This window comes from Lagopus leucura, unplaced genomic scaffold (assembly GCF_019238085.1).
Source record: "Lagopus leucura isolate 7727_CA_CO unplaced genomic scaffold, USGS_WTPT01 Super-Scaffold_100157, whole genome shotgun sequence".
Taxonomy (NCBI): Eukaryota; Metazoa; Chordata; class Aves; order Galliformes; family Phasianidae; genus Lagopus; species Lagopus leucura.
The window spans coordinates 5,713,077-5,727,707 of record NW_024962334.1 but is presented as its reverse complement, the minus strand read 5'-3'; positions in this window follow the sequence as shown (position 1 = coordinate 5,727,707).

Below are 14,631 nucleotides of genomic sequence, written 5' to 3'. Positions count from 1 at the left end.
TGATAGCATCAAAGTTTCCCTTGGAAATGCTCCAAGGTGTTCAGCTTTCTAGACCACACGTTTGTTGTTCACACCCTTTGGGAGCTACTGATCTGCCTGCATTGAACTGGACTTTTCCTTTCTGTGCCGGTGGCTTCACGCTTTTCTCTAGTACCAGAACACAGCCAGTACTTCTCATCTCTAGCAGCTGAAGTTTATTCTTAGGGCTTTATGTACTTGGTATGCATACATGTATCAACCAAAGTACCCACGAGCATATTGACATAACAATGGTACTTTTCTCTAAGACTAAACTTGCTACTGTTCTTTGTAAGATGTATTAAACTGTTGCATGTCCCCAATCTAAAAGGGAAAATTTATTTGAGAGTCCAATAGGAACCTCTAAGACTCACTGTGGGTGAGATCACCCACCTCCAGAAAGGTGTGTCAAACACCCAATGGCTGAACAGTCCTTGTAAAATTGTTTAAGCTATCCTTGCCTTTCAGTTGCAATAGATTTCTCTGTGGTGGCTCCTAACCTAGGGCTTTCTCCTAGTTTTCATCAGCCTTGATGTTCTCTAAATGTTTTTTTTCCTTCTTCCTTTGCTTTTTTGGGGGATTGGAACTAGATGATGCTTAAGGTCTCTTTTTGACTCAAACCAATCTGTGATTCTAAGCCATAAGAAGGGTGGGATGATATGTTGGGTAAGCATCATTGCGTGCTTTTCTGCTGGGGTTACCTGATACTCATGGTGGCGTAGGGCTCCTAAGAGGAATTACCCTTTTTGGTGTCTCATCAGTTTCTAGGTCTGTGCTCTTACTCCTTGCTCATGCAGTTCACAGGTCACAGCTGCTGAGAAGCAAGAGGGAAGCTTTCCTGCCTGGGCTCTGGCTGTGAAGCAGGCATTGTTCATTGCCCAGAGCAGACAGAACCTGTGCTAGCTCGCGCTCAAGCTGTGAGAAAAGTCTGGTTTTTATCTGTGTGTGATTTTATCCTAATGGAACTGCTATTGGGAGAATCCACTTATCTTGGCAAGATCTTTATTTGGCATTTTGGATTGCTTTTTTTTGGCAGAAGCACACAGTCTGAGAAATGGCTTGCTGGGCCCAGGTGCCAAAGATTCCCTGCTGAGTGAGCAGCAGTGGGTGCAACAGGAGAGACAGTCAGTGGGGAGACCAGAGCACTGGGGCATAGCCACCCTATGGGTCTGCAGGGCAGTTGTAGGAGCTTTTCCCTCAGAAGCTGTTGACATCCTTTTTCTGTGCATGAGGAGGGAAAGCAGCCTAAAAATGGTGCTCTTGCCTAAGTTTTGAGCTTGTTCATAACCAGTCTTCACTCCAGCCTGGCTTACACCATGCTAAAAACAGTTATGTATTTTCACTGTATTGTTAATGAGGCCTTAAGTGCTCAAACAAGTCTATTGTAGTTAAGATCTCAGCATAAATGACTTTGGAAAGCTTGTTAGGAAAGGGTTATTCTGTTATGGATAACTTGTTTAGCAAGTCTTCACACAGCAAGGTTAGTTATTCCTTAAAAGACTATCTCTGGCAGAAGGAATGTGAAAGAAGTATCTAGTGGGGAATAGGCTCTTTCAGTGCAGTCTTGGACTGTAGCTTGAAGAAAACACTTCCACCTAGATAACGTGATAAAGCTGTAACGTAAAAGTGCAGTGGGTTGTGACTGTTGCTACAGCTGTTCTTGTTTCTAAAAGCATTCTCTTGGCAAAGTGAAGTGTGAGCATCCAGCTCGAGCTGTGGGAGCTGCCCTCTGCTACTGGCTCATGCCAGTGCCCTAGGCACATCCTCTCATTACACTGAGACCTTGCTTCCAAGTCCTGAGACCCATACAGGCACTGTCCCATACTCGCACCAGGCTTCACATGCAAACTCAGAGGCCCATTCTGTCTTCTTCCTTCGTGCCTTCCTCAGCCATGAGTCACGTTAATTCATTGAGGCTGCTCGTTGTGATGGGCTTTCTGTGGAGTCTTCAGTGACCAGCCCACACTTGGAGATGTGTGGGGGAAAGGTACCGTGTCATTACCAACAACTAATTGTGTTAAGTCCATTACTGTTTCCTGCTGAAAGGATCAGTATTCAGAGCCTGATGCACTCCCACAAGAAATCAGTGGGATACAGGGTTTGTATTCATTTTTGAGAGCTCAGCTGGTCCTTAATGAAGACAGTGAAGGGCATAAAATGTTACTTATAAAGTGGTTACTGTGCCCATGCAGGAACAAAGTTCATCTTTTCAAATACCGTGATTTTATTTCTCTCAAGCAGCAAAAGCTCACAGCTCTCTTTTCCAACAGCTAACTTTAAAAGAGTTTAAATATACTTTAATCTTAACTCCTGTGTGCACTGCCCTCCCTTCTTGCCTGCAATGAGCATCTTCCCCACATACATTCCTCTTCTCCTTTCCCTCCCTTCTTTGTCTCCTGTTGAAATAACTAGTTTCAGGCCACATCATCGTCTGCCCAGATTCTGACATTTTTTTTATGAATGTTTGGAGATGTAAATTAACATTTTTGTTATTCATCAGAGATAATAGCGTAGAATATTTATCCTTGTTCCAGCTGCCCTGCAGAGGAACACCCAGTTCCCAGACGGACAGGAGGGGAGGCTGCTTTATTCACTTCAGCTCTGGTATGAGCTGCTGTTTTTCTGGTCCTTCCCTGCAATTAGGTAACTTGCCATAAGGATGCCTCACATCTAAGTGGCTGCAGCCCTTTTTCCCAGAATGGGGCACACGCATCGAAACTTCCCTTTTCTCAGTAACAAGGGGAGGCCAGTCACAAACAGTTGGAGGAACTAGATAAGCACTGCTTTCTCCACCAGCACTGCAAGTTCTTCTCTTGCTGAGAGCTTGCACTTGCACACACAACCAGCACAAACCTCACTGGAATATGGCTCACGTGCAGAAATCTGCTAGGAGTGATCCTACTAGAGGCTGGTAACCTCATCAAAGCACACAGTCTCGTAGAATTGTCAAGGTTGGAAATGACCTCTTAGATCTTCTAGATCTCTTCTTGGTGTCAGATGCAAACTTACTGAGGGTGCATTCAGTCACCTCATCCAGATCATCAGTAAAGGTTGGGCTGACAGGCCTGTAGTTCCCTGGATCCTCCTTATGACACTTCTGGTAAATGAGAGTCACGTTGACAAGCTTCCAGTCCTCTGGGACCTCTCTGGTTACCAGGACCATTTATAGATGGTGGAAAGTGGCTTGGTAATTGCCTCTGCCAGCTCGCTCAGCAGATCCCATCCAGCCCTGTGGCGGTCCAGGTGGAGTAGCAGGTCTCTCACTGTTTCCACCTGAATTGTGGTGGGTTAATTCTGTTCCCCATCCCAGGCTTCCAGGTCAGGGTGTAGAATGCCCCTGGAATAATTGGTCTGAATTTTAAAAACAGATGTAAAGAAGACACTTAAAACCTGAGCTGGACAGATGGTTCTGCAGTAATCGTTGAATTACAGAATGGCTTTGGTTGGAAGGGACCTTAAAGACCATCCAGTTCCATTTCTTTTCTGTAAGGAACAAACTTCTCTGAAACTGTGGTGAATAATCACACAAACAGGACTGATGCAAAGCTGGGCTTCTGGGGGCACAGGATCAGGATTATCAGCAGGGACCAATGTATTTTCTCACCATGGGAAAGCAATACTCACTGCTCCCATGTGATAAATGTTTTTGCTCCTTTTTTTTCTGAAGCATCTATCGTGTCACTGCTAAGGAAAAGATGTAGGATACAGGAATGTCATAATTTACTATAACATATCTTCTTGATATTTCAGAGAACATAGCATCTCTCCTGAACACCTGATTCCCTGTTGCATTTTTATAATGCAGTCACATTGACAAATACTGCACATTCATTAAACTAGCAGGAGTAGAAGAAGCTTTTAGGTATCTTTATTAACTGTATTGTTGTTCTGCAGCTGAGTCTTTCTTGAAAAAAAATGATCAGAGACAAAATACGAGTCCACTTTGCTTCCTTTCCTGGACAGCTATATTTATCCAAGGTTCACGTTTGCCCTAACCATTCTGGAAGTCATAACTGGCAAAATATGTGACTCAACCAAGCTGCTGGCAGAGCAATTTCTAACAGCAGTCCTTGAGATGGGACACAGGCAAAAAAGCTTTTATTATCTGTGGACTATTGGCATTGGTTCCTGGCACTCAGGTATGTAGGAATCCCTAAAAACACTGCTAACCAAAATACACAGCTGATCTTCAAGGTAGAACTATGCATCCCAGATTACTAGCTCTGTGATAGGAAACTTGATATTTCTCTGTGAATTTTTTTTAGGGAAGAGAAATTAAATTCATTCAGGATCAAATGGAGAACTTAAAATGATTCCCTCAAGTGAGACTTGAAGATAGGTGTTAGGAAGTTATGTTTGTTTCACTCACAGGATGATGGAGGAGTAATGGCAGTTTGTGCTTTGCTAGTGCATATGCCCATTTGTTTTAAAGCTGTAACATTTTAATCAAAAATAAATCAAAGGAATGAAAATGTTCCGGAGGAGAGTTACTGCCCCTGTGCATAGCTACACCAGTATGATGATGTGCTTTCATATCAAATGGAAATTGGAAACAAGGGTGGGCTGAAGCACTGTGCTGGCTGCAGGCACGGATATCATCTCCTGGAGCACTGCAAAGTAGCTGTGTGCCTTCTTGCAGCCTCCATGTAATGCTGCTCAGAAACAGCAGCAAGGGGGGCAAGGAGAGATCCCACCTGTGGCTTGTAGGACAAATGCCCCAGTCAGCAGCCAGCAAGCTGTTATTCTGACAGGTTTATTGTTCCATTAGTTCTGCAGGGAGAGATGGGCTGAGAACAGGAGTTGCCCAGGGACATTGTGTGCTGCTGGAACAGAAGAAAACTCTCCAAACAGGCTTCTAGTTGTGAACCTGACATACTGTAACATGCTGTGAGCTCATCCAAGCATTAACAAAGGAGAACAATTCCAGTAACCTTACATTTGCCACTGTTGGCATGAGAAGTGCAACTAGACCAGATGAAGTTCTGCCCCTGCTCAAAGATAAGATATCCAGAAAATGTCCTTCTTTGCCAGTGAAGCGACTCTGGATTTTCAGTGGAGCACATAAATACCAAACTCAGCCCATTGTTCTCTGTTTTGTTCATGTTTCTTAGACACAGAATAAAATCATGTTCTGTCCAAGCAGCAGCCCCCAGCTGTGCTATTGTACAGGGCTGTGGCACTCAGGGACACATGGCTGGCACTTGGAGGTGACTCCAGGCAGACATCAGAAATCACAAGCAACTTTCAGAAACGCAGCCCTGCTAATGATGTTACCGAGGCTGTGGCAGTTCTTGTCGAGATTATTAAATGAAAAGGTGTTTTCATTAGGATGGAAATTCTGGCCCTGCTGAAATCAGAGGTGAGGGTTTAGTTAGGCTGATTGGAGCCTGCATTCCTTATTTGTATTTTCACAGCTTCGCTGCTCATTCTACAGGGGAAAAAACTAAGCAAATTTTGGGGGAACATTACATTTGCCTTTCCAAGTGGTTCTTGTCCCCTCTAGCTAGCAAAAAATCTGCATGTAGATCCCATTTGTGGGTTATGCTCTTGCCCAAGGAAATAAATGGGGAAAAGAAGAACAGGGCAGAAATCTCTTTCCATTGCCTAACAAGCAGTTGTGCTTCCAAAGCCAGAAACCCAGTGGCCTTAATTGAATGAATAATGTTTTTGCACTATTCCTGATCCTCTGTAAATTAATTACTAATTGTTTTCAGTAGTACCCATCTGTGACATGCACGATCAGGAGACTGAGATCACTCTGAATTTACACCAAATGCAACAAGAGTGAGGGAACAGCTGCCACGAGGTTTTCTGATGCGGAGTGAAAGGGTTTTGAAGCTGCTTTATGTCCCCAGGTGAGCAGATGTACAGTGCAAAACCATCTCCTGTGAATCACACTGTGTTTATCAATTGTCTCACTGATGGGCTTTGCAGAATAAATCGAGTTTGCTTTGGTTCTTTCATCCCAGTAACCTTGCTAAAAACTATATAGCCACTTCCTAGGGGCTCTTAGGTTCCCTATTTTCTTTTTTTTTCTCTGCCTTTTCCAGAACTCTCCTCAAGGTTATTCTTTCATTTTAAGGTCTCTTTCTATCTCACATAATAGAGATGACTGCAAATGCAACACCTCAAAAGGAAGTGGCTCTGAACTGCTCATCACCTGGGGAAAATGTACTAAAAGGCTCTTGAGCACAAACTGCAGAGAGAAATTGGCAACCGTAGAGCTGATAAAACTGTGCAGGTATCATGAGTACATTGGGGTTTGTAGAACATGCTGTTTTCAGAAATTCCAGAAGAGAACTGCTACAAAAATGTGACCCTTCTTTGTTACGTATTGCACATTTTAGGTCAATAGTGTGCTCTGTAATCCTTTCATCCCGAGAAAAGACCCCAGAGATTGAGTCAATAGGCTTTGTTGGGAATAATACTGTTTCTCTGATCCTGTGGAAGTGTTCCAGTGTTCTGTTTTTCTTGCAGACATGTACAGCATCAGATAGGTCTGTTTAAGACCTGTGATTGCAGCAGGCAGCCAAGCACCAGACCCTCAGCTGGAAAAAAACAACTGAGGCCCCATGATTTTAATGCGTGGCTGCAGAGTCATGCCACTCCAGCACCCAACCCCCTCATCTTGGGATGCAACTAATTACAGCAAGTAATTAGATTTCCTCATCCCCTCCAGACTGACTCTGTAATCCATTTTTACTATTCTTGCAACAATAGACTGTCTGAAACTATCCAGAAGTCCCTGCCCTATAGTGTTCCTATTAAGGAAGTCATTCCTATTTCCAATCTCAACATCGTCAGGCTGAAAAACAGAAGAAAACAGAGCAAAACAAAACAAAAGAATAAGAAAATAAATCCCCATGGTTCTATTTGTAAATTCTTCAGAGAGGAAGCAAACAGATTTTCCAGCACCTTCATATTTCACACAGCCTTTGATGATTTTCATTATAAAAACTGATTTTGCAATGAGAGGAAAAAGCCTGAAAGAAGCATGCTGACAATGGGACTGTACAAAAGAGTAAGAGTCTGGTAACTTTGCTTAGCCCATCTCTGGAGGAAAAGTATTGCCTTCCAAGAACAAGCGGCTGCCTGCCCCGCACCAGGCGTGCTGCCTTAATCACAGCACAGCTGGCAGCACTGGGGTTCATGATCCAACTGCACAGTGCAAATTGGTGTGAACTCTCCCTTCCCAGTCCTCTCAAGGTGTTTGTGTTTTTGACACATGTACACTCCTCGTTTCGATACTGTGATTGTATAAAGCAAGAACCAAAAGCCAACCCCTCGGAAAATATTTCTGAAGTGTTTCAGCGACTTTCTGTTTTCCACTGTGCAGCTTGTAATGGGCTGCTGAGGAAGCTTAAAGGAGAGAAAAAGGAATATTTGTTGTGTCAGTTGGCACACTTCGATCCTATGAACATGCAAGGTGCAAAAAGAGCAAACAAGCTTTTCTTAAGCACTGAATGCTGGAAAGATTTCCAAACTAGTGATGTTTGATCTCCTGAGAGAGGACTGTCCAGAGCAGTGGAGAAAAAAAAAAACAGCAGCCACTGGGGTTGGTTGTTTTAGCATCTGTGAAAGAATTTGCACTGCAAAATCCAAATGGCAGTGCAGAGGGCCCATCACCACAGCGTACGAAGCTCTTACAGATGCATAGGATGAGCAGAAAGCTGGGGAATTAGGACTCAACCGGGTTTTGTGTTGCTGTGCCTTCATCTTGCTGTTTTATTGATGAGGGTCAGTGTCAGAGCCCAGGAGCTGAAGTAATGAGATGGCAACAAGTCATGGGAAAGGAGATCTTGGGAGAAAAAAGAAATGAAATCACTTGGCTCTTGTCTAAATATCTCTTTGATGATGAGATAGGTGACAGAAGATACAAAGAGCAAGGCCACAAAACTGCTGCTGCTCTGTGATCAAATAAGCCTCCCGCTATCATTCCAAAACCACAAAGCCTTGGACAAATATGGTGACTAAGAAAGAGAGAAAGATGACCTGACGCCTCGTAAAGTACTAAAATGAGCAGATCAGACAGAGATGAAGAACAAAGTACTGAGAGGAAGTATAGGTAGGGAAGTGTACATAAACAAAAAGGAAAACTGCCACCAATATGATTGGGAATAATGCCACTGAGGAGGTGAGTGGCAAAAGAACGAGGTTCATCTGTCCTGGAGGACTCCCAAATTGGATTTCATTTCCTGCTTACAGAGACTGCAGTGCTCTTTTAGAAACTCTTTTGTCTTTTCTCACCAGCAGCTCCAGAGAAATTAAAAAAAAAAAAAAAAAAAAAGAAAGAAAAAAAAGGAGCAGAAATATGTTTAAATCACCCCAGAGATGAGACAGACCTTTGTAACACTGAGAACCAGACACAGGGAAGTGAAGCCATAAATATTGTCACACCAAACCAACTGTAAAGAGGCTCACTTCATTCCTTGTGATCTGAAGATATTTCTGGGAAGTGCAAGAAGAAGGAATGACATTGAGGCATTCAATGAAGGAGAGTCAAGTGTGTGAACGTGACACATCAGAGAAGCAGTGATGGAAAAGCCAAGCAATGCAGATGGAATAAGCAGTGAGATAAAGGTAGAGAAAGCTTCTGGTCTAAGTATAGATGAACAAAGTTGTTCGTTCCATCAGCTTGTTTTCTGCTGTTAGACTTCTAAAGGAAGTGCAGTTGGACTTCTGTTATGCTAAAGGAAGTGCAGTTTAGTTACAATCTCTGAAAATTACCAAGACCAGGTCAAAGCTACCAGATTCTGCTTCAATATCTCTTTTTAAGATTAAAAAAAAAGCCCTACAAACAAACCAAGAAAAATTCCCACTTTCCCCCTGCCCCCAGCAATCAAACCTGTGATGTCTGAAATCTTTGACTAACAATACAGGACACAGAATGAAGTCAAGGCTAATCCTGCCTAAGTGTAGATAATAATGTCACCATTAAAACAATGAATGAAGACATTATGAGATAGAATCATAGCAAGGGGTGTTAGGTTTCCTTTGATGATCAGTTTTTCTTTCAAACAAATAACTAGCTGATTTCTCACAAAAAGCAGTAGGGAAGGTGCAGAGGAAATTTCAGCCACAAAAAATCCTCAGCCCAGACAAGTGTTTCAGGCTAAGATATGAACACCTATGCCTGTAGAGTGACTGATATTGAAGTATGTGGACTTGGGACTGCCACCTGAGAATATCCCTTTTGTGTCATGTTAAAACCTACCTGCTACTGAGGGGGATGAGCATTCATCAAATAAATTTTGAAGCTGGAAGAGTCCAGGGCTTTAGGTCCTGTTTCCCAATAGAAAGAGAAGGAAATCCAAAAGTAGTCAAGAACATGTTCACTTCAAGTCAACTGCCAAACCCATATGCCAGCAGTGTACCCAATACAATACTGGGGCTGAGAGCTGTTCTCAGTGCATGTACACTTCACATGCATATAGAATCATAGAATCATAGAATCACCAAGGTTGGAAAAGACCTAAAAGATCATCCAGTCCAACTGTTCACCTATTCCCAATAGCTCCCACTAAACCATGTCCCTCAACACCACATCCAGTCTTTCCTTGAACACCCCCAGGGTCGGTGATTCCACCACCTCCCTGGGCAGTCCATTCCAGTGAAGGACAAAAACTGGAGGAGAAGAAATAAGCAAAACTAACTGAAAATCAAATAATGCCTAGCATGATCACGTTTTCTGTAATTCAGCCAACCTAAAAGCCTATGAGAAGGCAAATTTCCTAGAAAAGTTTCCGAGGAAACAGCATCTTCTAAAAGATGTTCGAAGGGGGAGGATGAGTTATACTATTTAAAGGCTTAAAAAAAAAAAGAATAAAAAAGAAAAGATTTAACTCTGCCAGTAGGAAATATCTTCATTGCTTCCTTTAGAAAGTTTATCTTACTCTTCATCAACGAGTGTACTGCACTGATGTCCATAGGAGTAATTCAGACTCAACAATATTGTCCCTTTGAAAGCGGTGTCTTGGTGGGCAGGCTTGATATGTTTAGCAAGTTTTTTGGATGTGTTACACTCTTTTCCAGTGGATTCTCCCACACGATGTCACAGCTGGTGTCTAAGAACATATTTCCTGAGAAATTGATCTGAACTGATAAGCTAATTAATAAAAGCTTGAGAGCAGTCCTCTTGCTGTTCTGATGCTGCACAAATTTTTGCAGCAGAGGATCGCAGCACTGATTTTTATCATAAATCATAAATCACTGTTGCTTTCTGTAAAGTCTTTGACAGCTTGCTTTGGGTAGTGTAGAGGAATATTCTACAAGATGACACAGCAAACATATGTTCAAGGATCTGTTCAAGATGCTTAATTGCAACAGGGCATGAGGACAGGTGTGGGAACACAGCATAGCAAGCTACTTTCAGTAACAGATGATCAGATTCCCCATAGGTTTTTCAGAAGGTACTCTGTAATACTATCAGAGACAGGAATGAGAACGCTGAAATGGCAGCATTTTAAGATATTTTACACTACTGCAAGACAGTGGGGAGCCCTGGTTCATAAAGTCGATCAGTGTTATAGTTTCTTCTCTTTGAACACTCACAGCCAGAGCAGAAGCTTTGTCATCCCTTTCCTCCATCTGTACACTGGGTCCAAATGAATTGCCTGCACTAGTGGATGGTGAAGAGAGTAAGTGCTTCCACAAAATGGTGCTTTTTAAAGAAAACCTTTAAAATAAAACCGTGGCCATCTGTCAGGGGAAAGCACAGATATGCTTTTAACCTCCAGAAAGCTTTGCAGACACTGACTAATTAGTCCTTGCAACATAAGAGGGCTGATTTTTTCCCAATTTAGAGTGGGAAGTCAGCAGGGGCATCTTGTATCCCGGGGCAGGAATTAAGGCTCCCTGGGAGGCAGGGATATTGCAATCTTTTTGTAGTGGCCAACAACACTTCCAAGTGGGGTGTGCAAAGTTAGGCACTTCTAACCCTGCTTACACACTCCTGATAAATGAAAGGCTTGTTTTTTTTCCACAAGTGCTGCACATCCAGATGCTCCCATTGATTTTATAAATACTAAATATCCAACTTGAAAAGGAGTTGCAGGTGCTCAATCCTTTGAATATAATGCCATTAAAAAGGGTGTGAATTAGAGCTACTCAGCTGAAGTGTCCATCGATTTGTTAGCTGAACTGGAAAATTCTTCCCATGCTCTAAATATTTTTGAGTTGATCTGAAAAATGTTTTCTTTTTAATCAAAATAACTTCTTCTCCCATGCATTTTTTTATTCTGTGTTGAATAGAATGTTCCATTACATTTTCTGCAGTGCTTTAAATAAACAAGAACTTTAGGTAGCTTCTGTCTTGAAAAATCACAAGATTTCCTCTATCATTTAGAACTGCCAGATTAAAACCTTCCCCTTTTTGTATATATATATATATATATGTATGTATTACCTAAAGCATTCAATCAAATTCATTAAATTTGAGTACATGAACAGTTTCTGTTGACTCATAACTCCACATTCCAGCGAATAAATCATTCTCTTGTCTATAACTGTAGGCTTGGGAACCATACTGGTCACACTGGCAGAGTGATGGTTGCTCTCTGGTGAGAGCTTTGGATTCATAATCTGCTTGGCAGCTCAGGACCCACAGCTTCCAGCCCTCTCCCTTGCCCCTTTGCTGCAGGTTACCAGCTCTGAAGCAGAGATTATTTGCTGAGGGAGAAGATCACTGAAAACAGAGGTGAGAATTCATAAAAATGGAAAGTAGGAGAAATGTAAATGTAAAAGGAGCCCATGAAAAAGGTATATGTGGGCCATAACTTCCACGAGGCCTCCACACTGATAGTTGCTGAATGAGGTGATGATGGCAAAAAGGAAAATCCAAAAGGAGGTGTGAAAAACAGATGATAAAAGCACCCCCAAGAAACACATTAACACAGGAGAGTACACGAGTGGTTCATCCCTCCACTGGGTTGCAACACATTAGGATATTCCCAACGTGACCTCAGCTCTTCAGAGGGACATAAATGAATCTGCAGTCCAATGATGATGTAATTGAACGTATTACTTAAGTCCTTGCAATTCCACTGAAGAGTCACATATATTGAAGTGGATTGTTTTGAAAATTGCAGTCCAATTTTGTGTGTGTTTGTCCTAAGTGAACTAAAAGCTATTTAGGATACGGAGCTAAAGAATATATGTTCAAGGCTTAGGATGTTCAGATGAGTTTTTTTTTGTAAACAGCTCTAAAGCCTAATGATTTTATTTATTTATTTTGCATGGATAAGAAATGGTTTTCAAGCATGAACACTGCACATCAAGAAATGTGCAAACTAAAGTATGACAAAATATTTTATAGGCAAAGTGACTTTTCATAATAATGGAATAATAAATGCAGAAAAGGAAAATGCTAAGTGCAAATGCTGGAATATATTCAGGAGTGCATTGTATGGCTTCTGCAGCTGCTGGAGAGCCACATACACATGTGAATCCATCACCACTAGGAAAGTGGTCATCCAGGGCACCTCTGAGCAGTGAGCTTGTGCTCCTCCTTACCACTTCGCTGCCAGCAATTGCTTTTGATCAATCACTATTAGGAAAATCAAAATGGATCAAAATGGAAGATAGAAAGAACAGTCTTTTATTTGCAGCAAGAAAGTCACAAATCCATCAAAAGTTTCTGTATGAGTCCTTGTGAGGGTTTATTGTGCAGCAGCATTCTTTGCACTTCAGTTTGGGACAGGAAGACGCTGTGCTTTGCTGGAGAGGACGTTGTGTTATTTCTGTTACACTCTGTTTTCTGTTGCCTGTTTTCCCTGTGTGTTAAAGCCCAAGTTCAAGAGATAGGAAGACATTTACCAGTAGTTTGATGGTGCTCCATAGCTTATTGCAATACAAATGACACTGCTGTTACTCGGGAAGATGGAAAGGTTTTTTGATATTAAAGATCTGTAGTGGTACGTGATGTGGCTAGCATCCCTCACACCTCAACTGCACATACAACACAGCTGCTCAATTGATTAAAATAGGCTGCTTTTATCAAATATTAATCCATGTAGAACACAAGCTGACTAAAATCTGGTGAACATTAAAGGTTTGCAGCATGTTGAAGGAGTGAACAGCCCCTCAGTTTTGTGCCTTTTCACATTTAAGTTTTCTATGGTTTATGCACTGTCCAGTGATGTGATAACCTACAAATCAAACAGAATGGTAAAGTGGTGAAGGAGCAGAAACTTCAATCAAAATGTGCTGAGTTTCTTCACAAGGTTAGGATTATTAATAGTAGTTGTGCTGCAGTGGTACCAAGAGACCCTACATGAAATTGGAGCTGAAATATGTGTTACCTACAAATAGAGAAAGAAAAAAAAAGTCTTGGAGAAGTTATAGCTTAGACTAACAAAGCTAAAAGAAAGTTTAGAACAAAAAGACAGTAAAGAGCAAGACAGGGTAGGAAGTGCATTCTTAATGCTGATACGGTTCACCCACAATTGTATGGGCGTTTAAGGGCTCCTGGGGCAATTCCCCAAGTGCCCAGCTCTATCTTTTCAAAAGGAGGAAAACAAGATGAGTAGGAAAGATATTAATCCTTAAATGTGGTCAAAACAAGTAGGAGGCTGTATCATAATATGTTAATCTGATGACAGACGTAAGGAATGTCACTGTGTGGCGGAGAAGAAACACGACATGCAGGAAACAACTCTGTTATGACTTGAAAACACGATTAGAATTGCTCTTCTGTTCTCTCCAAGGATTTCTGTTACTGTCTCTCCTTTTAGCCAAGTTCTGTCGGGCATCAGCCACAAAGGACCCAAGATCCCTTGTCACTTCCCTGAAACTCTCCTCACTCATTACTGAAGAGCTGCTGGTGTTGCACAGGGCAAGGGGCAAGTATCTGCCAGCATCCAGGGGCAGGTGGCTGCAGCACGTCCCACTCACAGGCACTGATGGAAGTGTTCTCCTGGTAAGGTTTGATGTCACGGAAAGTCAATGGTCTGTAACCTAAGATGATTGCTAATCAACCGTAGGTCAAGCGCTAACCACTTGCCAGTGTTAGCTGAAGATGATCCAGCACTTTTCCTACAAAAAGGGACCTGTGCTGGTTTCTTGGTATTTAAAAGGATGTGTAGAATTATCAGGATCAGAGTCACTACAAGGGATAAATAAGTGACAAAGTTATAAAGTACTGCTGCAGTTCTTCCATGCCGTAGATCATCAAACTCAATTGAATTCCTGTTTAAAGTTGTGGAAGTGCTTTAGCATAGCCCAAAGACACAGCAAAATGCCCAGTCTGACTTAAACATTTGCGGTTAGGACCAGCTTATGACAGCCACTGGACAGCTCTAATGAATGACTGTTCTCATTGAATCGCAGAATTATGGAGTGTCCTGAGTTGGAAGGGAGGGACACACAAGGATCATCCCGTCCAGCTCCCGGCTCTACACAGGACCACCTACGTCTGAGAGCGTTGTTCAAATGCTCCTTGAGCTCTGGCAGTTTTGGGCCATGCCCACCACCCTTTGGCTAAGAGCTTTTCCCTAATCCCCAACCAGACCCTCCCCTGATGCAGCTCCAAGCTGCTCCCTCAGGCCCCTCCGCTCCCTGTGAGGAGCTGCAGCCGCCATCAGGCCTCTCCTCAGCTCCTCTGCTCTGAGCTGAGCA